Genomic DNA, 25,222 nt, shown 5'->3' on the forward strand with positions numbered 1-25,222 from the left:
TCCCTTTCAGTGGATCACCTGCAGTGGGGCCACACCCCCAGCCCGCCCTGTGAGCTCTGCACATGCTGCTCCCTCTGCAGAGAACGTGACTGCCATCCGTCTTTCTCACATAGATAACTCATAATATTTATTGTAGCTTCATTACTACCCTTTTTTCAGAAAAGTCTTTCCTGACTTCCCCGAGCAGACAGGTCCTCTCCTCTGTGCCCCTGTGGGGTCATTGCCCCTGCCAGCACTGTCCACCCATGTCCTCTTGGCGGTCGCTCCTCCCACCAAGAGTGACTCACTGCAAACACCTGTGGCCTTCTGCCTGGTGGCTTCTGTCTGTCCAGGGAGCACCCTCACCTGCACCCAGGCTGGTACTGGAAGAGATTAGAGGGATAGGCAAGAGCTCGATCAGGTAGAATTTTGGGGCCATGATAGGATGCCTAGATTTTATTCTGAGTCCAATATGAAGCTATTTGAGTTTTAAGCTGAGGAAAATTGTGATTTGATTGCATTTTAAAAGGTCACTTGGACTGCTATATGGAAAACAGACTGTGAAAGGGCAGGTGAGGAAGCACAGAGTCCACCTGGGAGGTTCGGCAGCAGCCCAGACTCTTGTTCTGGGAGGAACCACTGTGGAGGTGCGAGTGGAAACATAATAAAAAGTGGCTATTTGTAGCACAGCAGATAGAGCCTCTGAGTTTCAAGCAACAGCCACTCCCTCTGAGCCCAGGACCAGGGCAATGGCTTGAAGGGAACTAGGGACAAACAGGGAGGAACTGGATTGCTGGGCAGTAAAGCAGCATCTGGGGGGACATCCTTCTGCCAGACGACAGTGCTGGCAAAGGCCACTGTTCCTTTTCCGAGTAGCCCCCCACACCCTCGCACATACACTCAGAGCCGGCAAGAGGGTGCCGTATCTTAGTTTACATCAACCTGGTTCATACCGTTCACCGCCCAGGTGAACCTGAGACCCCACCCTAACCAATTTGTGGGCCCGCCCAAGCCATTTTCAGTGACTTTTCCATACAAACAGTCTGTCTTGGCTCATGCTTTGGGCTTTCCTAAAATTTCTCAAATAAGCAGCATCTGGCCTCCACACATCCCATACCTCTTTCTAAGTAGCCCCAGGCCTAGCACTAGTAGCAGTCAGCCTTGGTTTACAGCTTGGCCTCTCCTGGGCACCACTAAACACAGCAAAAGTATTAGTCGTCTTCACACTGCTCTGTAGCTCATGCTGGGTGGCCCCAGGCAGGGTACAGGCAGTGGCTGACATTGCACATCCTGGGAAGTCCCAGGGCCAGTGCACCCAATGGACAGCTTCAGACCACACCAGTGTACAACCCTGCCACTTCCAAGAATAACACACTCAATGGGCAGATCCTGTGAGCACCAAAGCCCCTTTGAAGAAAGTCCTGTGGAGCAGGACTCCTACACAGCAGTTCATCCACAGTAGTCACAGCCAGTCCTCAAAGTGAATCAGTCTGGGCTCAATCCCTCCCAGTGATGCTAAGAGCGATCAAGGGCCAACTGCAAGAGGAGAGTGCACACAGTCTACACTGGGCACACCTGGCACACCCAGCGCAGGGGACTGGGGAGGCTGTGCCACTGGGCCCCACAGGACGCCTACTACACAAGGACACTCTACTAAGACTGGGAGACAGAGCAGCTGTACCTCGTACAGAGAAACAAATATAGGGAAGCTGCCAGAATGGAAAGTCCCACATGAAAGAACAGGAGAAATCTCCAGAAAAATAACTAAAAACAGAGGCAAGCAAACTACTTCATACAGAGTTCAAAACAATGGTTATAAGGATGCTCAAGGAACTTATCAAAAATTTCAACAAAGAAATAATAAGCATAACAAATTACATAGAAATCATAAAAAAGAACCAGTTGGAAATGAAGGATATACTAACTAAAATGAATAATTTATAGGGAGTCAACAGTAGAGCAAATCAAGTCTAGAATCAAATCAGAGATTTGGTATATAAGGGAGCAAAAAACACCCAATCAAACCAGAAAAAAAAATCCAAAAAAAGAAGATAGTGTAAGGAGCCTCTGGGACAACTTCAAGTGTACCAACATAACCATCATAGGGGTGCCAGAAGGAGGAGAGAGAGAGATCAAGAAATAGAAAACCTATTTGAAAAAATAATGACAGAAAACTTCCCTAACCTGGTGAAGAAAACAGACATACAAGTCCAGGAAGTTCAGAGAGTCCCAAACAAATTGAATCCAAACAGGCCCACATCAAGACATCATAACTAAAATGCAAAAGGTTAAAGACAAAAAGATAATCTTAAAAGCTGTTAGTTACCTACAAAAGAGCTCCCATAGGACTGTCAGCTGATTTCTCAATCACTTTGCTGGCCCCACGGGATTGGCAAGAAATATTCAAAGTGATGAAAAGCAAGGACCTACAACAAGATTAATCTACCCAGCAAGGCTGTCATTCAGAATTGAAGGAGAGATGAAGAGCTTCCCAGACAAGAAAAAGCTAAAGGAGTTCATCACCACCAAACCAGTATTATATAGAAATGTTAAAGGGACTCCGTTAAAAAGAAGAAAAAATAAAGATAGAAAAGTATTAACAATAAAATATCAATAAATACATACCTATCAACAATTGAATCTAAAAAATAAAATAAATTAAAAAGCAGAACAGAAACAGCTTATAGATACAGAGAACATTTTGATGGCTGCTAGATGGGAGAGGGGTTCAAGGCTAAGAAAGGTGAAAGGATTAAGAAGTACAGGTATAAGCTGATGGTTACAGAATATTCACGGGGATGGATGTAAAGTGCAGCATAAGGAGAACAACCAACAATATTCTAATAACTATGTATGGTGTCAGATGGTACGAGACTTGCCTGGGATGCAAGGAGGGGACAGAGTCAGGATCAGCACGGTCACTTACTGAGTTATATGATGTCTAATCACTGGGTGTACACATGAAACTAATATATTATTGTACATGTCAACGGTGATTGAAAAATAAAAAATGATTAAAAAACAAAGTTTTAGATCAGCTCTAGTCAAGCAGATTACCAGAGAAGGCCTTCTGAAGTCTGTTTCCTTTGAGTTGGTTCTTGGGCAGGGGTTGAAAGTCTTACTCTTTTTATGTATGAAATAGGGCTAAACATATAATGTATACTCAGTTTTTCTGAGTATACATTAACAATTCATTGGTGGGGATGGGCCATTAGGAAGATGTCTAAAAAACGGGATTAAAAATAAAGGGTTAGAAACCCTATTACAGACTATCAGACAGGCTGCCGGCTCCTGAGGACCAGCAGGTGCTTTCGCACTGGCCTGGGATGGCCCCTGGCCTCCTGGACCAATAGTCCTAAAACTGCCCTGTCACGTTTCCTTGGAACTGTACAGACACTGACTAATTCACCTTCTCAATGGGAAGATGGTCCAGTAAGATAAGAGAGTCATTTGCAAGTCAGGCTCTCTAAACACAGACACTCCTGTGTGGACACTTTCGAGAAGTGCGGTGACGGAAGGATGTTTTCGCAATTGCAAATCCTGTGGGTCTCAGCTGGATTTCTCGTTCTGCGGTTGGTGTTTCTCTTCCTTTCAAGACTCTCTTTACCTCTCACCTGATGAACTCCTATGCTTCCAGCAGAGCCCAGGCACAAATGTCTCCTCCCTTGGAAATCCAGGGTAAAGTATTATTTCTTCCTTTGAGCATCCAGAGCACTTTGTAAAATAATATCAATGGCACCTATTTCTTGACCACTTGGGGTTAGATATTACACTAAACATTCTACCTGAATTAAATTCATATAATCCTTCTACTCTTAATTCTTTTTACAGATAGAAAACTAAGACTTAAAGAAGTGAAGTTCTTCTCAAGGCTTGCTCAATGTTGTACAGCAAATAAATAGTAGAGACACAACCCTAAGCAGCCTCTTAGCCTCTAGACCAGGCGTGGCCAACAAACGGCTCGCGGGCTGGATCTGGCCCATGATTGAATTTTTAATATTCTCCGCTACTTTAAAATCTCAGCTACTCAGAAGCAGAAGCGTCTTTGATTATTGGAAATCAAAATATTTAAGAAGATAGTGATACACAGAAAAGAATTCCACATGTGACTAATCAGGGTTAACTTTCAATAATTGGTCGAATAGATTCGCGATACTTTTTTATTTTTTAAAGAAATTCCATTGTAAAGATTTACAAGTTTTGTACTTATCTGTACTTGACATGAACTGTTTGACGTTTAGCGGCGATGTGAAACCCACATTCTTTTAGGCGAGTTTGCCAGTGCACACCCAAGGTCAAACAATTTGTTATTTTTGTGGTCAAGTGTGCTGAATCAAGTGGCATTCTAGCATAGACAACAGCTGCAGTTGATAACTGAAAACGTGTCCAGGCTATTTGTAAAATGAAATAATTGTTTTATTTGTGATATAATCCCTTTAAGCTCATTCTATTAATTAAATATTGTTTTGATTGATTGTGATACAGCTTGGATATTTATATGGGATATAATTCTATTTTTATTAAAATTTATTTTTATTAAAATAACATTGTATATTAAAAGTTTTTTTACTCACATTTATTCATAAACAAATTACATAATAAAATTTTGTTTACTATATATTATTCTAATAAACAAATCATTTTTGTATTTAACAGTTTTTAATTTTAATATTTCATCCGACCTGTGAAAAAAGTTTTCTTTCTAATCTGGCCCAGGGGCAAAAACTATTGGCCACGCCTGCCATAGACTGTCTATACACTATTATATTACTCACCCTGCTGTGTTATACTCAGCAGTCCATGTACCTCTTTCCTCTACTACTTTCAACATAACTGACCCAGGCCATGTGTCAATAAACAAGAATAAGTTTTACAATCAAATTCTGTTGTAAAACTGGGGTATTACTGAGCTTCGTCTTCTATAAAATGGAGATATAAATGCCTACCTAATAGGTTTGTTGTCCAGATAAAATTAGGCATAACTCTTAATGCAAACGCACCATAGTTTCTGGCACATAAAGGCCCATTCAATTAAACATTAATTGAGGGCTTATGAGACACCAGGCTGTAGGGTGGGCACTGAGGATAAAAAAAATAATAATAAAACAGCTCTCATGCAGCTAACACAGTAAGAATTCAATATATTTTGGTTGCTCTCACTTCTTGAGGGCAGAGACTGTGTGCTATTATTCAACAGTGAAATTTTAAAGTTCAGGAATGCCTAGTACCAAATAGGCACTCAACAGCTTTTTAGTGAATGAGTGAAAATGGTTCACACAGTTTCAGAGACTCTATTAGGGATTATGAATAACTGTTTCAAATTAGTAGTTGACATCAATTAAATAGTTGATAAAATAACTGAAAATAAAGTGCAATGATATCACATCCAGAGTCTGAACACATTCAATTCATTTAAGCATAGAACTACTCCTAAGCAACTCTCCAAATTAAATTCACAGAGAAAAATGGAATACTATAATCTGAACAATGTACAAATAATAATATATCTAATAATACCCAGAGGAAAAAAAGATACAGTTTCAAAAGTGCTGCCCTTCAGAAAAAAAGGGGGGTGGAGTCATCTTATACTGTCTAAAGAAAAAAGTATTTATAAAAACAGCAATATAATTCATGACAATGACTCCTACCTCTTAATATTTTTACTTTAGCCATAGAGAGATTTTTAAAAAGAAATAATAGGCCCTAGCCATTTGGCTCAGTGGTAGAGCGTCGGCCTGGTGTGCAGAAGTCCCGGGTTCGATTCCCGGCCAGGGCACACAGGAGAAGCACCCATCTGCTTCTCCACCCCTCCCCCTCTCCTTCCTCTCTGTCTCTCTCTTCCCCTCCTGCAGCCGAGGCTCCACTGGAGCAAAGATGGCCCGGGCGCTGGGGATGGCTCCTTGGCCTCTGCCCCAGGCGCTAGAGTGGCTCTGGTCAAAACAGAGCGATGCCCCAGAGGGGCAGAGCATCGCTCCCTGGTGAGCGTGCCGGGTGGATCCTGGTCGGGCGCATGCGGGAGTCTTTCTGACTGTCTCTCCCCGTTTCCAGCTTCAGAAAAATACAAAAAAAAAAAATAAATAAATAAATAAATAAATAAATAAAAGAAATAATATACCTTGAAATGAGGTAGTAATTTGAAGTTTAACTATTCTTTATTTTCAATTTAGTTTCTTTTAATGGCTTTAAAATTTTTAGTTATTTTTGTTATAAATAATATATCTATTCAATTTTATAAAAGTGTTTCTATCTAAGCATTCATCCATCCATAGATAGATAATAGGATAATAGGAACTGTATTATTTGAGATGATTTTTAAAGATTTTTTCTTTATAACTTTCTGCCTTATTACAATTCTTGATAATAAACATATGTAATTCTTAAAAAGTGATCTCCCTAAAAATAGAGAAAGTATGCCAAAATGTAGTTAATTCTTCCTGTATAGATGATTATTATTTTCTTCTTTGCACATTCTTGTATTTTTTTTACATTTCCAAAAGGATTTTTAAAGGGCTTTACATTAGACTCGACACTTATGATTATGTTTCTTTCCTTTCCAGTTAGACTCTAAAATAGAAAGTACGTTTTTTATTTATGTTGCAAGTGACGTCTTTAAAATGACTTGAGAGCCTGACCTGTGGTGGCGCAGTGGATAAAGCGTCGACCTGGAAATGCTGAGGTCGCCGGTTCAAAACCCTGGGCTTGCCCGGTCAAGGCACATATGGGAGTTGAAGCTTCCTGCTCCTCCCCCCTTCTCTCTCTCTCTCTCTCTCTCCCTCTCCCTCTCCTCTAAAATGAATAAATAAATAAAAATAATTAAAAAAATAAAATAAAATAAAATGACTTGAGAATCCAACTTGCAAAGCAGAAGACTGGATTCTTTTGAATGTTCTTATGCAATCCAAATAAATTCAGTAGAGAGATAATAAATGGCTATAATACAGATGTTTACATTTTTAAAGGTTTTTACATGAAGATGAGAAGATTATGAAAGTGATTATGAAAAGCTTCAAGATGTCAGACTATGTCTGATGGAGTCTTTAAGACCAGGATCTTAAACTAAGTGGCTTTCCTTGTCCCGTTGTGGTTAAGACATACTTAGTGAATGTCAACATCTGCTTGCTATAATAAATATCAAACTAGAATAATGTAGCTATTACCTTCTAATTCAGAATAATAATCTAAAATACACAAATGATTACATAGTTGTTTTAAGGACTAGCTTATGCAAGACATTTGAGAAATGGCAGCTAAACTATCTGAGCTGTTTGGGTTTCGTGGAAGGTGCCATAGCAACAATTTTCATTTATAAAGGTTTGGGAGAAACGTTGGGATTCTGACTTATTCCTTAAAATAACTCAAGAAATTTATTGTTTCATGTATCTTAAAATTCTAGTTAGAATAGAATCCAGTATTCCCTGGGTTTTGTATGATTATATTAATATTACCGAAACTTTTTAATTCGGTGAGCCTCTTAGATGTAAAATTTAATCGTAAGCAATTCCTTCCTTTAATTTATAGAATAAAAATATATTTTTGTTTCTGTTACTTTTTGAAACTGTCTTCCCTGAATGAAAGTTTGTAGTTTATGGTTTCTTTTCTTTCTTTTTTCTTATAAAGAAAGGAAAAACACTTTCTTGAAACTACATTTGTGAAATACTTTAACTCCTATTGCATTCTGTCAAAATGTGGGTTGGCATTTTTCTAGCCTAGGAGTTAATAACATTCATAGAGAAAATACTAGTATTTTAGATTTAAAGAAAATTGAGAAGTTATTCATCCCATACCCTCTCCCTCCCAATGCAGGACTCCCTCATTCATTGATGACACTCATGAATGACCATTCAATCTCATCTTGAACTCTTCCAAGGCAAAGTGTTCTAGAAACCTCTGACATTCCAGAGAGCCCTAAATAGGTATACATACATTTTTAAATGTTCCCTTATTCTGAACCAAGTCTGTTTCCATTAGTATCTTTCCACTGGTGCATGTTCTCACTTCCAGAGTTGCAATGAGAATCCAGTTCCTCTCCGGGCCAGTAGCCTTTTGAACACCTGAAAGACAGTGCTGTTTCCTGAGGCATCCTCTCATACTGACTAAACCATCCCCGTCTCTTCAGCAAAGCCTCACGTGGAAGTGTTTGCATCCTCACAAACCTGCATGTCATCTCACTATTCCCTAGCGTGTCAGTGACAAAGCAGGGCCCACAGCTAATAACAGCTTCTCAAAAAATTCCAAAAGTTGTTCCAAGATCACAAATACAGTTCTTGCAACAATCACATTAAATCATGAGACAAACATGTCTTAAATAGCGAGATTCTATCTTACTATCTCTTCACCTCTCTTCCGTGTCAGTTTCCTCTTCACCATGTTTTTCTGCCTTTGCAATTTTGAAGAGCATTCTTAAATTACTCTTGGTTGCAAGTAACTGGAACTGATTTCTGTCTACCTTAACAAAAAAGAAGCATATCCAATTTCATGAAATTCATGGGCAATTTCATGAAATCGGAGTAAGAACTGAAAAGCCAAAAGCGGGAAGAACAGGAAGCAGAGCCTGCCAAGTGGCCTCGGGGACAGGGCTCCTACGCTGTCTCCCTGAGCCACTTCACTGATGGGATTCAACTCCAGAACCTGTAGTCACTGCAGTCCTTCAACCTTAAACTGAATTCTTGGAGACGTCCCTGCTGTCAGTAACCCTGGCCAGGGACATGGTGTGCGTATATGGTACCCATGATTGTATCTGGGAGTCATTTTCAGAGAAAGCAAAATGGATGCGAACAAGATAGATATCCAAAATTACTGTACTTCTAAAGGAAAGTGATATTCGGAGATATTAATGTTTCTTTTAATTTCCTTTTGTTTTTTTCTCTTTTGCTTGAGCCCCAGTAAAGCAGCTATTTTGAAATTGGTGTTCACTGCAACAGGGGACACTCCTGTAACAGGGAAGAAAAGAGAAACAGCCTGAGAATATTTCTGGATTTTGTTTTCCAAAATCCTTAAAAGAACTCAGGGAACTTCTTGAAGTAGGTAAAAGGAATAAGAATTACGAACATGAAGAATCTTTAAGAAACTTGGAGCAATATCTCCCCCAGGCTGTTGGGAAAGGAGGGGGTAGGCTCTAGATCAGTAGTTTTCAACCGACAGTCCACAGACTGCTGCTGGTCCACCAGAAAATTTGTGAATGTCTGCTAAAGACTTAACCACCCTGATGTTGTATGAAGATTATTGTCCCAACAATTATAGACCATATAATCTTCATACAATATCATGGTGGTTAACTCTTTTATGGACCAGCACAAAACTTCTAAAGGGCTGATCTGTCCAGCGGTGGTTGAAAATCACTGCTCTAGATCATGGTGGAGTGCAGAGCCAGGTCCTGCTTCCTGGCAGTGTCTCCAGAAAAGCCAGAAGACCTCACCCAGGGCTGCATGTGGTACATCCAGGCAGGAGGAACCACCAGAAATATCACCAAAGGATTTCTGTGGACCAGGAATGACCTGAACACCTGCAACTAAGAGAGACATGTGAGCAGAAACTCTAGGTGCTACAGTGTAACCTGTTGGTCATATGACTCAGTGACCACAGAACCCCTCTCCCAATACTGATTTGCAATGTCAGCCGTCTGGCCTTCATACAACTCTGGAGAAAGACATGACCCTAAGAAAGACTGAGGGTAAGTCTTCCTTCCCAGAAGGAAGAGGCTTTAAACAGAAATGAACATGGCTTGTAAAAAAAAATAGAGAGATGAGACATCTCTTTTATATACCTGTTTTTGTAGATAGAGATTCTCATCTGCTACACTTGAACGGAAAAGACAGAAGCCGAATGAGAACTGAGTGGTTCTGCTTCCTCTCTCTCTGTGAATTTGACCTCATCTTTTTCAAGCAGCAGAATGTGTACATCATACACTGTAAGGTGAAAAGCCCTCTTATAAAAACTGGCTTAGCAATTGTTTTCAAATCCTCTTGTTATTCATGGCTTACTTTTCTGATGCTATTGCACTGGATCCATGTCATACTCTCTATATACAGTATGTGTAGTCTTAGACCATATACCTCTTTTCACTTCTTCTAGATATTTATTCCTTCTTAGATGTGGTTTGAGAACAAGCCCCCTTTGCAACCACTTTGGAGCCCTCACCTACTTCTTCCTTCTGCTTTGTCATTTGCCCAACTAGTGACTATGATATCAGAATTTTGTTTATCTTTTAAATTTTTTTAATTTATTTGGAAAGAACACTTTTTTTTTAAGAGAGAGGAGAGAAGATAGTGAGACAAACTTCTGCATGCACCCCGACTAGGACCCACCTGGCAACCCTCACCTGGGACTAATGCTCCAATCAACCAAGCTATTTTTTAGCACCTGAGGCTGACATTCAGACCAACCGAGCCATCCTCAGCACCTGGGGCCACACTTGAACCAATCGAGCCATGGGCTGCGAGAGGGTAAAAAGGAGAGAAGGGGGAAAAGGTGAGAGCAAGAAACAGATGATTGCTTCTCTTGTGTGCCCTGACCAGGAGTCAAAACTGGGATTTCCAAACTCCAGGCCGATACTCTACCTACTGAGCAAACATGCCAAGGCTAGAAAAAACACTTAACATGAGATCTAGCCTCTTAACAAATTTTTAAGTGTACAATACACTATCATTGACTATTGGTACAGAATATTGATTTTCTTAACAAATTCTGCATTAGTGAAGATCCTAAATCTAGTTAACACTGCAGCAATTTGGAAGCTATTATGTTTCACCCAAAAATATAGATAGATAGATAGATAGATCGATAGATAGATAGATAGATGATAGATAGATAGATAGATAAAAAAAAAAAAAAAAAAAAAAACAAGCCCTGAAGAATGTAAAGTAGTACAACCATTATGGAAGAAAGTATGGTGGTTCCTCAAAAAACTGAAAATAGAACTACCTTATGACCCAGCAATCCCTCTACTGGGTATATATCCCAAAAACTCAGAAACATTGATACGTAAAGACACATGCAGCCCCATGTTTATTGCAGCATTGTTCACAGTGGCCAGGACATGGAAACAACCAAAAAGCCCATCAATAGATGACTGGATAAAGAAGATGTGGCACATATACACTATGGAATACTACTCAGCCATAAGAAATGATGACATCGGAACATTTACAGCAAAATGGTGGGATCTTGATAACATGATACGAAGCGAAATAAGTAAATCAGAAAAAAACAGGAACTGTATTATTCCATACGTAGGTGGGACATAATAGTGAAACTAAGAGACATTGATAAGAGTGTGGTGGTTACGGGGGTGAGGGGGGAATGGGAGAGGGATAGGGGGTGGGGAGGGGCACAAAGAAAACAAGATAGAAGGTGACAGAGGACAATCTGACTTTGGGTGGTGGGTATGCAACATAATTGAACGACAAGATAACCTGGACTTGTTATCTTTGAATATATGTATCCTGATTTATTGATGTCACCCCATTAAAAAAATAAAATTATTAAAAAAAAAACAAAAAACAAAAAAAAACAAAAAACAAACAAGCCCTGAACACTGCATCTGAGATTTGACTGTCCTCTCATTTTTGTAGTTGGCAGGCCTGTTACTTCCTGAACAGAAGTCAAGTGATGTCACAAAGCCCAGGGAGTCGGTTGACTTGGATCTATTCTTGGCTGTGCCACTGACTGTGAGTGACCTTGGGCAAGTCACTTTTTATCTCTCCATCTCAGTTTTCTCAAGTGTACAACTAGAAAAATATCTTGTCAACTACCTAGAAAATGATTTGGGTTTAAGAATCATGGAGTAAGAAATAAGATAATGCTACTTAAGGTAACAGTTTAATTTTTTTTCAATCTGCCACAATTTCCCTTTTGACACTATGGTATTGTAGAGTTTTAGTTTCTCAACTAATCATGAAAATTAGACTTAACTTACATTTTCAGATATTAAAAGAAATCAGGGCCCTGGCTGGTTGGCTCAGCGGTAGAGTGTCAGCCCAGCCTGTGGAAGTCCTGGGTTCGATACTCAGTCAGGGCACACAGGAGACGCAACCATCTGCTTCTCCACCCTTCCCCCACTACACCCCCCTCTCCTCTCTTTCTTATCTCCTCCCACAGCCATGGCTCGAATGCTTCAAACAAAGTCGGCCCTGGGCACTGAGCATGGTTACATGGCCTCCCCTCAGGCACTAAAACAGCTTGGTTGCCAAGCAACGGAGCAGTGGCCCAGATGGGCAGAGCATTGCCTGGTAGGGGGCTTGCCAGGTGGATCCCAGTCAGGGCATATGTGGGAGTCTATCTCTGACTCCCTGTCTCTCACTTTAAAAAAAAAAAAGAGAAAGAAATCAGGATCGGCTTATGACAAATCAGAAAGTGATCTTAACACAAGGCCAGTGCCCCCTATTATGCATGGTATGTCCTATTCATATTTATTTGGGGGTTGCTTTGGTAGGAAAGAGTTGATTCAAAAGCCCAGTTGGTGTCCTGTAGGCAGAAGATACTACAGCAGAAACAGAGTTTAAAGGAGACAGGGACATTGGCAAATGAGGACAAGACAGATGCCAATTCTGTAAATGAATTCTCTTTTCTGCAGACCTCTGGGCTTTTAAAAAATTATGTGCAAAGCTTCCCAAATATGAGCTAGGCTTAGAAAAATTTCAAAAGTGACTGTCTTTATTTAAAAGAGAAAGGATAATCTCTTTAATGCCTAAAAAAAGCAACTGTTGCTTTTCACTAGATCCATACCCAGACTACTGCACTATATTTATAGCTTATCCTGCTTTGAAAGTTAAAAAAATTTGAAAGCCTGTCATGCTATCTGTGGCTTATTGGACAGAAGGTGGATTGCAAGCCCAGCAGGCAGAATAATTACTACCCAGGTCCCATTTACAGCCATACCTTTCAGCAAGCATAATGACTTCTCAGAGCCCTGATTTGCTCATCTATACTAGAGGTATAGTACCATCTACTTCCCCACACAGAGGTATCTACTGACAGATTAGGTAACCTAGGTTAAGGGGCTTAAATCTCCTGCTTTAAGCACAGGATGGACACAGAGGGAACATACAACTCATGCTCACTGCTTGCCCTTGCAATACACTTAAAGGGCATTTTTCTTAGAATAGAATATCACCAAGTTATATGGACTCCATGGTGTAATGATGAGAAGTCAACTTCATTAGTACACACAGGGCCAAGACCGTAGAGATGAGCTTTTAGTCAATGAACAGATCAAAATAGCAATACACCCTTTGGAAAAGGTGACAAACATTTTAGTTACTGCCTTTTGAGACTGAAGATATTTAACATAGTATCTTCCCAATTGAAATTCTCAAAGAGGAGAAAGATCATTAAATAAGTGCTAAGACAACCCTCCCCATGCTCGTTCAGCAATTCTTACAATACCAAAGAACAGACAGACTATTCTGTAATACTTAGAGAAGCTGAGACATTGGAAAGAGTTATTGGGGAGCATGAAAAAGTACCACTATCATCTATGTGCTACGTAGAGGGTTTTCACTCAACCATAGATGATGCCATTGTTTCAGAGAATTTTACTGGAACTTGTGCAAATGTCAAGGTTTTGGGAACTACTGTTTCCCAAAATTATCATACTAACTAGATCACTGGGGTTAATTTCTAATAAATAGACAAGTTCTCAGCTCTCTCTCTGAAAATCCCCTATTTTTTCTTCCATGTTTCACAGAAGCAATCATTGGAGAAAGCATCTGAGCCTGGATGAGGGTGAATACTCATGTGGGCAAAAACAGCACAACAATGCACTGCTCCATTAGATGGATTTTTATATACTGGCCTGACCTGTACAGGTCATCCCATGTTCTCTGTGCTTCCTTCACAAAAATGCTCACTGGAGCACTCCTGGGATGTTAGTACTAGCACCTTCACAGCAGAAACAAAATGGTATTTCCTGTTCTGCTTTAAAGCCTTATCTACCCTCCCCAATCAGCTTTTCTGGCTGCATTTGTAATTTGTCCATATTCTAATAATCTACACGAATATTAAAAAGCCCTGCCACACTGCATACCTGTTGTATAGGCCACTCAGAAAGTTCACTGGAACACACAGTGCCTTCAGCAGAGACATTCAGGTTGCAGAAACATGAGAGATTCATCAAATTGCCACTGCCTGTTCTCACTCCATTTAAGGAAGCTTTGAGGTCAACATCTAGAAATTTTGACTGACTGCGCTCTGGACTCAAAAACTGAGAATATAGTTTGTTCTAACCACCAACCTTTGTTTTTCCTTTATTTCCACAGACACCCCCCTTATTAAATGCCTGACTGCTCACACTGTTTAAAAAAAAAGGCTCAAAATAAAGTCACTTGTGCTGAGCCCATGTCACCAAAGTAAGACTTAATACCTAAGCTAAATGTAGTTTAGCCAGTGGTCCCCAACCTTTTTTGGGCCATGAACCGGTTTAATGTAAGAAAATATTTTCACGGACCAGCCTTTAGGGTGGGATGGATAAATGTATCACATGATGGAGACAAGCGTCAAGAATCTTAGATGGATGTAACAGAGGGAATCTGGTCATCTTTAAAACATAAAACATCGTTCAGACATAAATATAAATAAAATGGAAATAATGTAAGTTATTTATTCTTTCTCTGCGGACTGGTACCAAATGGCCCACAGATCGGTACTGGTCCGCGGCCCGGGGTTTGGGGACCACTGGTTTAAGCCTCTCCCAGTAATGTAATCTTAAGCAGTCAGTATGGAATTATCTGGTCAGCCTAGTGAGGTAATCTTCCTGATAGACTTCTGCCTTCCCTCAAAAGGAAGGCAACCTTTCCTGAGAAAACTCACGCTGCTAGAATAACTTTCTTGCCCTTCCTCCTTCTACTCATAGAGGTCTCTCATTTTGCACAGTTCTTTGGAGTTCTTTTCTGTCTGCTAGATGGGATGCTGCCCAATTAATGAATCACTCAATAAAGCTAATTAGAGCTTCAAACATATTCATTTAAAATTTTTTTTTACACCAGATAGAGAGTCCTAACTTAGATGCACACCTGACTCCCTTCTGGACCTCATTTCAGGAGGCACACCTGTTTAACGGGACTGACTTAGTCCCGGGACTGAGAGACTGATTCAACAAGATGGGCAATGCATTTAAATGTGTCATTTTCTGCTTTCTCATCCTTGTTCCAATCTATATTTTCTCTCCTTTGCAGATCTCTTATCTTGCAAATCCTAACCCAATCTTTCTATAGCTACCAGCTTAGCCTTTGATACATGCAACTTCCTGGTGGAGGGAAGCAAGCTTCAAAGGGAAGAGTAAGGGGTACTAGATCATACTACCCCAAATATGCTTACTTGGTATATGGATTATTCTGAGCTAAAGGCCACTGAGAACCAGCAGATACAGGAAAGCTCTAAAATCAGTGCACAACTTTTTCTTTTGTAAAGGAAAGATATTTATAAAGACATTTTCACTTATAAAAGTTATCTATTCCCATGCCAGGAAGAAGAGAAAGTGTAATAACAAGAATAACCTAACTTAAACCTCCAATTAACAATCTTACTAAACAACCTTTGTTTATCCTACCTTTCTGGTCACCTTCTCATAACTTGCCTTCCCAACCTAGAAGCACAAGACTCATTTTCCTTTAGCCTACGATGATATTTAAGCCCAAGTTCTCTCCCACTCCTTAGAGTTACTCATGTCTAGGTACTCTCATATGTAAGTGTGATACACATGATAATCAACTTCTGCTTGTTTTTTCTGTTGTTATAAAAAAAAAAAAGTCTCACTTATCTCCAAAATATTTCCCCCAAAAGCCTGTGACTCAGAAGACCAAGGTAAGAAAGTATTTAATTTGAAAGATGTTGGTCTTTAACAATGATATAACTCTTTACTAAGGAGAAGTAAGCATAGCCTAATAAGATGGAATACAACACGTCTGTTTTGAGTAAGGTAAGAAAGTAGATGAAAAAAAATAAAAAGAAGAACAAAAAAAATAGCTAGCAGCCCAATTTCTGCAGAGGTTAATTACAGAGGTCTTAATAATTTCAGCAAAGTGGTGAGGTGGCATGGCCCAGAGCGAAGGCCAACTCTTCCTTTGCCGCCAGTCTCAGATATATACTATGGCATTAAATATTCAAAGCCTAAAGAAACAGAAAAATACAGATTACTCAGAGACATGTTTTCCACCTAGCCAAAGCAATTGGGAAACCTAGATGGGAGGGAATGGTCCATTTCCCAGAACCTTACCTTTTATATGTTCACACGGTAAGAAGATTCACAGCCTGCTTTCCATCTTTCTAGTTTCATAATTATAATATGACAGGCACACAGGTGACTGCTTTGTCAGCACTTCTACACAAACACTAAACATAGGGATGTTTCAGTTCAGCCTGTTGGTGCAAGCTCATATTTGCTCTACGAGGATTTAATTCCCATAGTTTACCTTCTCCACAAGATCAAGCAAATCAGATTGATGACTATAATTCTGCCAACACACAGGCTGAGACCTGCTTGTGAATAAAGTTGATTTTTAAGACAGAGATTATGTACATCTAAAAATAATGACGCCTGTGAAAACGAAGGCCCAACAAGAGATTCTGAGTAACTCCCAAATATGATCTGCCAACACTGGAATCACTGTATATTATTAAACATCGCTGATGAATTTTAATAATTATATAAGTAAAGTTTTAATAAGAAAACCATTAAAGACAAGATCATCCTATTTGCCTGGGATGACATGCACAAGTTCCAAGCTTGAACAAAACTGGAGTCTGAGGCACTGTAGATGAGGAAAGAAAGAAGTGTTTCTGAATTCTCTAGTAAGAATGTATAACATAATCCCATCAACTTCCACTGTGCTCCCACTCTTCACATTGCCCTTTCTTTATGGACAGTTCTATCCATTTATTCCTAAAAAAGGAGATATGCCAGGGTTTTGGGGCCACCCTTAGACAATGATAGTACCCAGAGGACCCCACTCCCTTGGTCAAAGGTTAAGCCTGTAACCAAGGACTGATCACAGTATTTTCTGAGGTTCACTTTGGAGCAGGAGATGGAGCATCTAGACTACAGTGCTAGATGGATGTGAATCTAGAGCTTCTGAAGGCACTGAGAGGACTAGGTCAAAGAATAAAACCAAGGCAGAGAAAGAAAAGACAGAACTGAAAGACATAGAGACAAAGAGACAGAAAACCACCAATCAACCAGAAAAGCATCTGAATATCAGGATCCGGCTCCGGTAGACCAGCTTCCTCACCAAGACATTAGAGCTTGGTCATGACTCAGTTATGTTAATCCAAAATGTTCACTGTTGCTTAGAATTCTTTCTGGTTTCCCATTCATATAACAGAATAGACCCTAACTAATATAACAGGCAATGTACTCTAAATTTCAAAGTATCCCCAAAAAGTAGATGAGACTTTTAATCTCTCTAAATGAGAAAACTGAGCCACACAGATATTCAGTAATGACTTGCTGTTTTCTGCATGAGCAAAAAGAAATACATTATTCTTCAAGAAGAAAAATATTGTAAAACAAGTTCTTGCATGCTGGCAAGTTAGAGTTTCTTCAATTCCTAGGGACATTTGAAGAAAAGCAGTTTTGCTTCTACTGGGCAGAAGCCAATGCATTCACTAGTGTGTAAAAAAGCACAATTTACCAAGTCAGTGCACCAAAGAGCCAAGGAAAAAGCAGCAGCCTAGGACAGACCCAGAGGTCCAGAAACCTTCTCTAAAGCTGCATCTTTTTTTTTTTTTTTTTTAATTTATTCATTTTAGAGAGGAGAGAGAGAGAGAAAAAGGAGAGAGAGACAGGGGGGAGGAGCTAGAAGCATCAACTCCCATATGTGCCTTGACCAGGCAAGCCCAGGGTTTTGAACCGGCGACCTCAGCATTTCCGGGTCGACGCTTTATCCACTGCGCCACCACAGGTCAGGCTAAAGCTGCATCTTTAATGCATCTCAATAGAGCTTGCTAAGCATTTGTGCAGGATGGTGAGAGAAATGTCTGTCTAAACACATGTGGCGTCACTCAGAGCCACCACTCTAATCAGAATCCTATAAGGAACCTGAAGACTGTCATCCCCCATTAGCATCATCTTTAACAACTAAACAGATAGAAAAAGACAATGGGGGACAATACACATTTTAGAGACAGAACACTGGCCTTCATTATCCCTGTTGGCAAGTATTATTAATATTAATAACAGCATTGATTCCCCACTTACTATGTGACAAGAACTACTCTGTATTTTGACTATATCATCTCATTTAATTATTACAACTTCCACGATAAGGAAGATATTATTATGATTTTACAAATAAGGATCCAAAGTTCAAAAGGATAAGTGACTTGCTAAAATCACTCAGCTAGTAAGTGGCTGGCCCAGAATTTGAACCCATGTGACAGGTTTATGAGTTTAACCTTGTGATAAACTGCCTCCTAACTTTGATCTATTGTTTCTCTCCAGTGAGGTCACTGTTCCTTAGTTCCTGAAGTATATCTAAAGGCACTTTATTCATTGATCCTACTACTGGGCTATAAACACAGATGAGAAAAAGGACGGTAATGGTTAGATATCTCTGACCAAGAAGACCTGGGACTTTTATAACACATTTAAAGCAATATTTCCCACAAAGACAGGCTGGTATGTAACTCTCAGCTTTACTGTTCCCCTCCTTAAAAAAAAAAGGGTTAATAAGTCTAATATCTAAATGATCTTTTAGTAAGCCCGAAGAATAGCTGAACAAGGGCGGCTGAGTCCCAATGGTCTGCCTGTGAGATGCTATCTTAAGTAGATAACACAACATATTCTCTCTCCCAAGAACTTAGACCCCCCAAGGTGGCAAAGCATATGATGACACATAACCAATATGCAAACACAGATCATGCTTTAGTACAACTGGAACACTATGAAAAAAAGTCAGATGCTAAGCTACTTGACCTGGTCCTCTTAAAGGCTTAGGTCTGAACATTCACCTTTCCAAGACTGAAACACCCCTATTGCACAAGTCTGCACCACAGGTCCTGGGCTCCATATTCAGCCCATCAGTAACTTGTGAGTGCCAAAGTCAAACTCTCCAAAAGTAAGCAAGCAGCAGCGTGGATGATTAAAACAAAACGTTATTTTTGTTGTTGCTGCAATCTCAACTGCAAATGAGGAAAAAGAAACTCCCCCAATTCACCCGCTGCTGCCAGCCATTTGTCCTTTTAAATGAGGACTTGGCTCTGGCCTCAAAGGGCAAGGGCATTGCCTGTTATTTGGGGGGTCAACACTTACACGGCTGAACAGAGAGAGTCTGCCTTCGCAAAACTTGAGGAGTTCTGATGGAGGAAGAGAAATAATGGTGGTGGAGGTGATGGTGATGATGATGATGAAAGAAGAAACCGGTGATGATGAATGTCACCTATAAATACAAGCACAGAGCAGCAACAATATCCTTCTATGCCTTGTCAATCATAATCATGAAGCAGTTTCCATTCCCTAACCAACCCCACTGAGGCGTTCCTCCTCTGAATCAAACACACCCAGCTTCCAAGTAGAGCGCTGCATCCCTTCCTCCCCCCGCCCACCCCTCAGCCGGTCCACCCATCCTGTGCCAAGCTGGGAATGAGACTGCACTGGCGAGTCAAGAGGGCCGGGACCTGAGAGAGTATAAAAAACGACAATTTTGTAGTGAGGAGCTTTAGGGCGACCCTGGAAGCCCCACCAACGCACTTGGGAAACTCGGTTGGGGAGCTAAAGGGACGGACGCAGTTGGGGAGGAAAATAGGTAGCGGTTCAAAACAGATTTGGTGCCTCTTTGCGAGAGCCCCGAAGCCCCGGTAAGAGGAGGCAGCCTTTGGTCGGGAAAAAGTAGAGGCGCGCAGACCGGCAGCGAGACAGACAAGTCTCTGTTTACCTGACCAGGTGCAGCAGCCCTAGACGCTGCAGCGAGGATGCTGCGCTGAAGCCCAGAGCCAGAAGCTAAAGAGGCCGCTGCGCCGGCCTCCGTGAAGGCCCCGCCCCGCCCCCGCCCCCAGCCCTGAGGTCCCGCCTCTCTAGCACGCGCCGGCCAGACGAGCTGTTTGGGGGAGGTGAGCTGTGAACTGATCGGCAGGGCTGCCGACCAATAGAAACGTGCAGCGGCGCTCGAATGCAAGTCTAGGGCGCGTTGGGGTTATTGGGCAACGCAAATCCAGGCTGCCAGGTTGGAGGCAGTGGTCGGTAGGCTAGATAAAAGGTGGACAACCCTGGCCACGGCTAAACCCTTCAGCTTGCCTTTGCCCCAGCACCTCTCAGAGCGCTTGCTCTGGACTAGCTGGAAGCAAAGCGGGGAAGGGAGCCGGTCCGTGGCTCTCGAGGTTCCCACGCCCTCAAGACCCGGCAAGGCAGTGCAGTCCCAGTGGTCAGGTCAGCAGCCCCTGCCGCTGTACCCGCAAGCAAGCCATTCTCGAATATAAGTGCGACAAGAAACCAAAATAGAAAACCCAAAAATAGATTCACACGTAAACCCAGACTCTTCTTAGTCTTTCTTATACCTCCAAGTCTATCTCCAAATAGTGTTTTAACTAACCGCTGGCAGGTAAATTACTTTGATTACTTGGAGTTGAGCTGAATTAAGCGGAACTATGAACTAGGGCAGCGATTATTTACCAGTGTGCCTCGTCACATTGGTGTGCTGCAAGAATGTTTAAAACACCACATTGACCTCTGTTATCTTAGATTGTCAAATAAAAAAAAAATGACAACAGCCAATACAACAATATCTTTCTGGTATGAATGAGTCACAATTATACATATTTTTTTCTGTAAGATCAGCAAAAAAATAAAAATAAAAAAATACATTTTTTGGTGTGCCACAAAATTTTAGTAATTTAAGTGTGCCATTAGATGGAAAAGGTTGAAAATCACTGAGCTAGGTAGTGTCTTGGCTATTGAGGAAAGAAAGACTGAGTCTACATATCATGAGGCCCGGGCCTCATAATAGTGGCTACCTGCTTGCGGGAAAAGCTCAGAGTTCAGGATCTTATTGCTATTGTTTCTCTGCTGGTGAATCAGTGTACACCTCAATCCAAGGTAAACTATTTTCCCCCAAATGTCAGATCATTCCTGGAATTAACTATCTTAAAACATTTCCTAAGATGATTGAAGGCCTTAATTATATAGCATTTCTGTCTGTTTCAAGTAGTTTAGTCAAGAAAGAGCAGTCACTGCCTTTAATCTGCTTCTGATAAGTGCAAAATTTACCATGCTTCTGGTACTAAAGAAGAGATTCTAATAATATGTAAGTATGGAAAACTTAGGCAAGATATTATACAGTGATTTTCTTCCTCTCAAAATGTTTTTTTCTAGAAATAATAACTTTTGGGAATTCTGATTTATTCTTACTCATAATATTAGCCAAACACAGATAGGCTTTTTATCTATAGTTATCTCCTTCAAACCACATATCTACCATGTGTAAACTTTACCTTGTGATAAGAAAACTGAAGGCCCAAAGGGGTCATGTAATTGTTCTAGCAACACATAATTAGGGGTCGAGTCAATACAGGGTCAACACTTCTGTTTAAAACTAATCATTATGAATTAGAAGAACAAGAAGCATTACACACAACTCATTTCTTTGAAGGTTTTGTTTTGTTTTGTTTTGTTTGGGGTTTTGTTCTTTTTATTGTTGTTTTTTACCTGAAAAACTATGCTAGCAGGACTTGAAACTGCAGCTTCCAAAGCACTTCCAAGAGTGAAGCAGCACCACTGATGTGTTCGGAGCAATAGCTTTGTAAATAGAGGGGAGATGTGATTTGATATTGATGGGAAGGAAGTAAATTTTTTCAGGGCTTGAGTCTATCTAGATTGCAATTGAAGTAGGAATCTTTTAAAGTAAACTAGCAGAATAATATCCTGGAAAGAAAAAAGAATATAACCCAAAGTCTTATCTCAGCATTGTTACAAAAGCTTTCTGAAGAGATTGATAAAACCTATTCTGACCTTTAATGAAACTTGGAAATATGTACTTGCTCTAAGTTGGGGAGGGAGGAACGTGTAGGTTTAAAAAACAACAACAATAAAGAAATTTCCTAAAGAGGCCATTATAAAGAAAAAATATAAGTAAATTAAAGGCTACAGATCAATACAAAGATATACATTAATTAACAGGTTAGTGATATAGACATTTAGGATTATATGTGCTTCTCATTTAATAAACAGTTACTAAGTGCCTAATATTACCATATTTCTGTGCCTAATATTACCATATTTCCCCATGTATAAGATGCACATTCTTTTGAAAAATCTGGGGTCTAAAAACTGGGTGCATCTTAAACGTGGTTGTAGATTTATTTTACTTGCATTTCTCGCTTTTTCGCACTTGTTTTTGCTCTCATTGTTGAAGACAGTGATTTGTCATCAGACACAGATGAGGACAAGCTAATGGATGGAAGTTTAGACAGTGATGAGGAGTTGTATAAATTTTATGATGAATAAAACTTGATGAATAAAAATAAAAAAATATAATATATATTTTTTCAAATATCGGGCCCCAAAATTAAGGTGCGTCTTATACATGGGAGTGTCTTATACTTGGGGAAATACAGTATATGTTAGATGCTGTGCTAGACTCTGGAGATATTCATTTCAATAAAACCCACTTCCTGACCTCCAGAAAGCAATTTGAAGACACACAATCTGGATCAGACTTGAAGAGATTGCTTTGTATACTTGATCTTAGCCAAAAGACTCAGAGGTGATCGAAGAGATCGCTTTATAACCATTATTGCTAGTCTTCACAACTATGCAGGAGAGTAGTAAAAATCCTCATCTCACAGATGTGGAAACAGACTAGAGAGAACAATAGCTCACTTGAAGTCACACTGTTGAGAAAAAGTCTTACTCCCAAATCCTTCTGACCTGAAACGTTCACAATTTTGTGCAACATCATGTGTGTCTTCCTAAAAGAAGAAACTAACTCTAATAATCCTCACAAAAATGCACCCCTGTGATTTTTTCAATACTGAATTTGGTTAATTTGTTAGTAGGTTAAAGCATTCTACTTTCAAAATGAAACCAAGGAAATATAATAGATGATTTCTGTCTACTTGGGGCTTCATGTAATGCATACATGTTCTCTTTTCAAGTCCTTAGTCATAGGTAGAAGGATTTCATGTAACTCCCTATCCATTTCCAAAGTCTCTTCTTTATCTCTTAGTTCACTTCTAGTGAAACAAGATAGTGATGTTTACTCAGATGTGTGGTCGGAACACCAGCAGGATTGACCTACCTGTAAGCTTGTTGGAAATACAGAATTTCAGGTTCACCCCAGACCTACTGAGTCAGAATCTGCATTTTTTTGCAGATAATCTCTATGCGCTAAAGTTTTAGAAGGACTTTATCTTGTGTGAAATGCATTTAATAACTCCAGCAGCTCACTGCCCAAAGATGCTTGCTCCTGACCTTGAACTGGAAAGGGGAAGGGGGGAAATAGAGGAAGGGAGACATCTATAATACATTCACAGCTGCTTCTTTTATTACCTCTAACAGCTAGAAACATTACTGCCCACAAATCACTAACTCTCAACATCTCTTAAAAGATTAAACCATCCCTTTCCTGCAAAAAGAAGAGAAAGAGAAACATAAGCCAGGCTCTAGATTCAGGCGGATGCTACCATATACTGGAAGCTTCCCACTCCTACTAGTGCTACCTTCTATAATCAATGAAAGCCATGGATGTCATAATTTAACTACTAAGTGCTTCCTTTCAAAGAATGAGATAAAACCCTTTCCGCCGTTAAGTTTGATCTCGCAAGCCACTTCCTCCTAAAACCTTCCTTCATTCCCTGTCAGAACTCATCTCCACTCTGTGCTTCTGTAGTGTGCTATTTGTATTTATCTGATCCTCTTGTCTCCCATAAAGGGCTTCAACATACTTGTTTCCTCCTCTAGATTGAAGCAATTTGAGGGAGAGGATTGGCTATTGTTTATCTTTCTACCTCCACAACACCTTGCGTATAATGAGGGATCCGCTTTGTTTAATTGAATCTCAGTCCTTCCCTGAGGTGGAAAACTTCAATGTATGACCTAGAAAATCAAAAGGAGTTTAAAGAAGAAGCTGAGAAACTAGACAGAGAGAAAACACAAACATTTTGGTGGTTCCATTTGGAAGGACTCCAGTCCAGGTGAGGAGAAAGAAATGGGACGTTAGGCGATATTATCTGTTGCCTCAGAGTCCTGCCTTCCCATTAGGTACCAGTCAGGAGCAAGGAGTCCCTTTAACCCCAGAGCTGATGTCAGGGAACAGGCATCTGTGTGGATGTCAAGGAGAGACCAGCTGGAGTGAAAACGGAAGGTAAACACTACAAGTGAATTCTGGGAGGTGGAATGGGAACATGGGCAGGACGAACACCTGGTGATCACACCTTAGCCCTCCCATGAGAAGGACGTAACAGCATAACTCATAATTCTAGAAAAGGTCCAACATTTTATTATACTCAGTAGTTATATGGTCCGAATCACCTCAACCAATCTGGATCTCACTGTCCTCGTCTGTCACAAATGGGGGATGACAAAGTTATCCCAGAACGTCTACCACAGGACTGCCAGTGTTAATGTTTTTGTCCTGACTAAGGTAAATTTATACAGACAGCATTCTCCAAGATAGATGTTGTTGGATTTATTTCAACCACAAGATAGTCTATGGGAAGAGAAAGGCTATCCATGGGAAACATTAAACATGAAACCAATGACCACATCCCTGTGAAATGTAGGACACGGGGAGTAAACCTAATCTCCAAGATGTTTCCACCTCATTTGCCCTCGGCTATGTAATCAGCTTTTCAGCTCAATGCTGGATAAATGCACCCTGCCTGCTGCCACATTCATCCTAATATACATGCTGTTCTGCTGATCAATGGCTACTCATCATCCTGACATATCCTGATAATATTTAATGGCACCAAAATGTCGATCTCTGCAGCACATCTAGGAATCTAAGACAAAAAAACAAAAAAAACAAAAAAAAAAAACCCACACACAAAAAAAACCAAAGCTTCGTGCAGCAATACTGTCACTTAATGTGGGTTCACAGTCTGAGAAAATATAAACGGGGCCATGGAAAATTTAGAACTTAAAATAACAGTTGAAAATACTTACTACCAGAATGATGTCTCTTTAGGTTGAGTGGGCTCAGTCTCTCTTGGTGCACCATCCGTATTATTTATTCCTTAACACACTCCGAAGAGGATTTGAAATGCTGAATTCTCCTTGTAACATTTCAATATGTAGGTGAACATTTGTGGAGGCTGG

At 40.3% G+C, this 25,222-nt stretch overlaps 1 protein-coding gene across 3 annotated transcripts in view; it reads right to left on the bottom strand.

Annotated features, from left to right (window-relative positions):
* The window catches only part of FMN1 (formin 1), a 458,403-nt gene extending 438,502 nt beyond the window's left edge, over nt 1-19,901 (bottom strand). For 2 of the 3 annotated variants that reach the window (XM_066277223.1, XM_066277221.1), the window contains exons 1-2: nt 19,845-19,901; nt 19,223-19,349 (exon numbers count right to left, since the gene is read on the bottom strand). The gene's annotated coding sequence lies outside the window, so the exon portion shown is untranslated. The remainder of the gene's footprint in view (nt 1-19,222; nt 19,350-19,844) is intronic. The other variant, XM_066277222.1, reaches the window with a different exon arrangement.
* Between the last annotated feature and the right edge of the window lie 5,321 nt (nt 19,902-25,222).

The sequence above is a fragment of the Saccopteryx bilineata genome, chromosome 4, assembly GCF_036850765.1.
Source record: "Saccopteryx bilineata isolate mSacBil1 chromosome 4, mSacBil1_pri_phased_curated, whole genome shotgun sequence".
NCBI lineage: Eukaryota > Metazoa > Chordata > Mammalia > Chiroptera > Emballonuridae > Saccopteryx > Saccopteryx bilineata.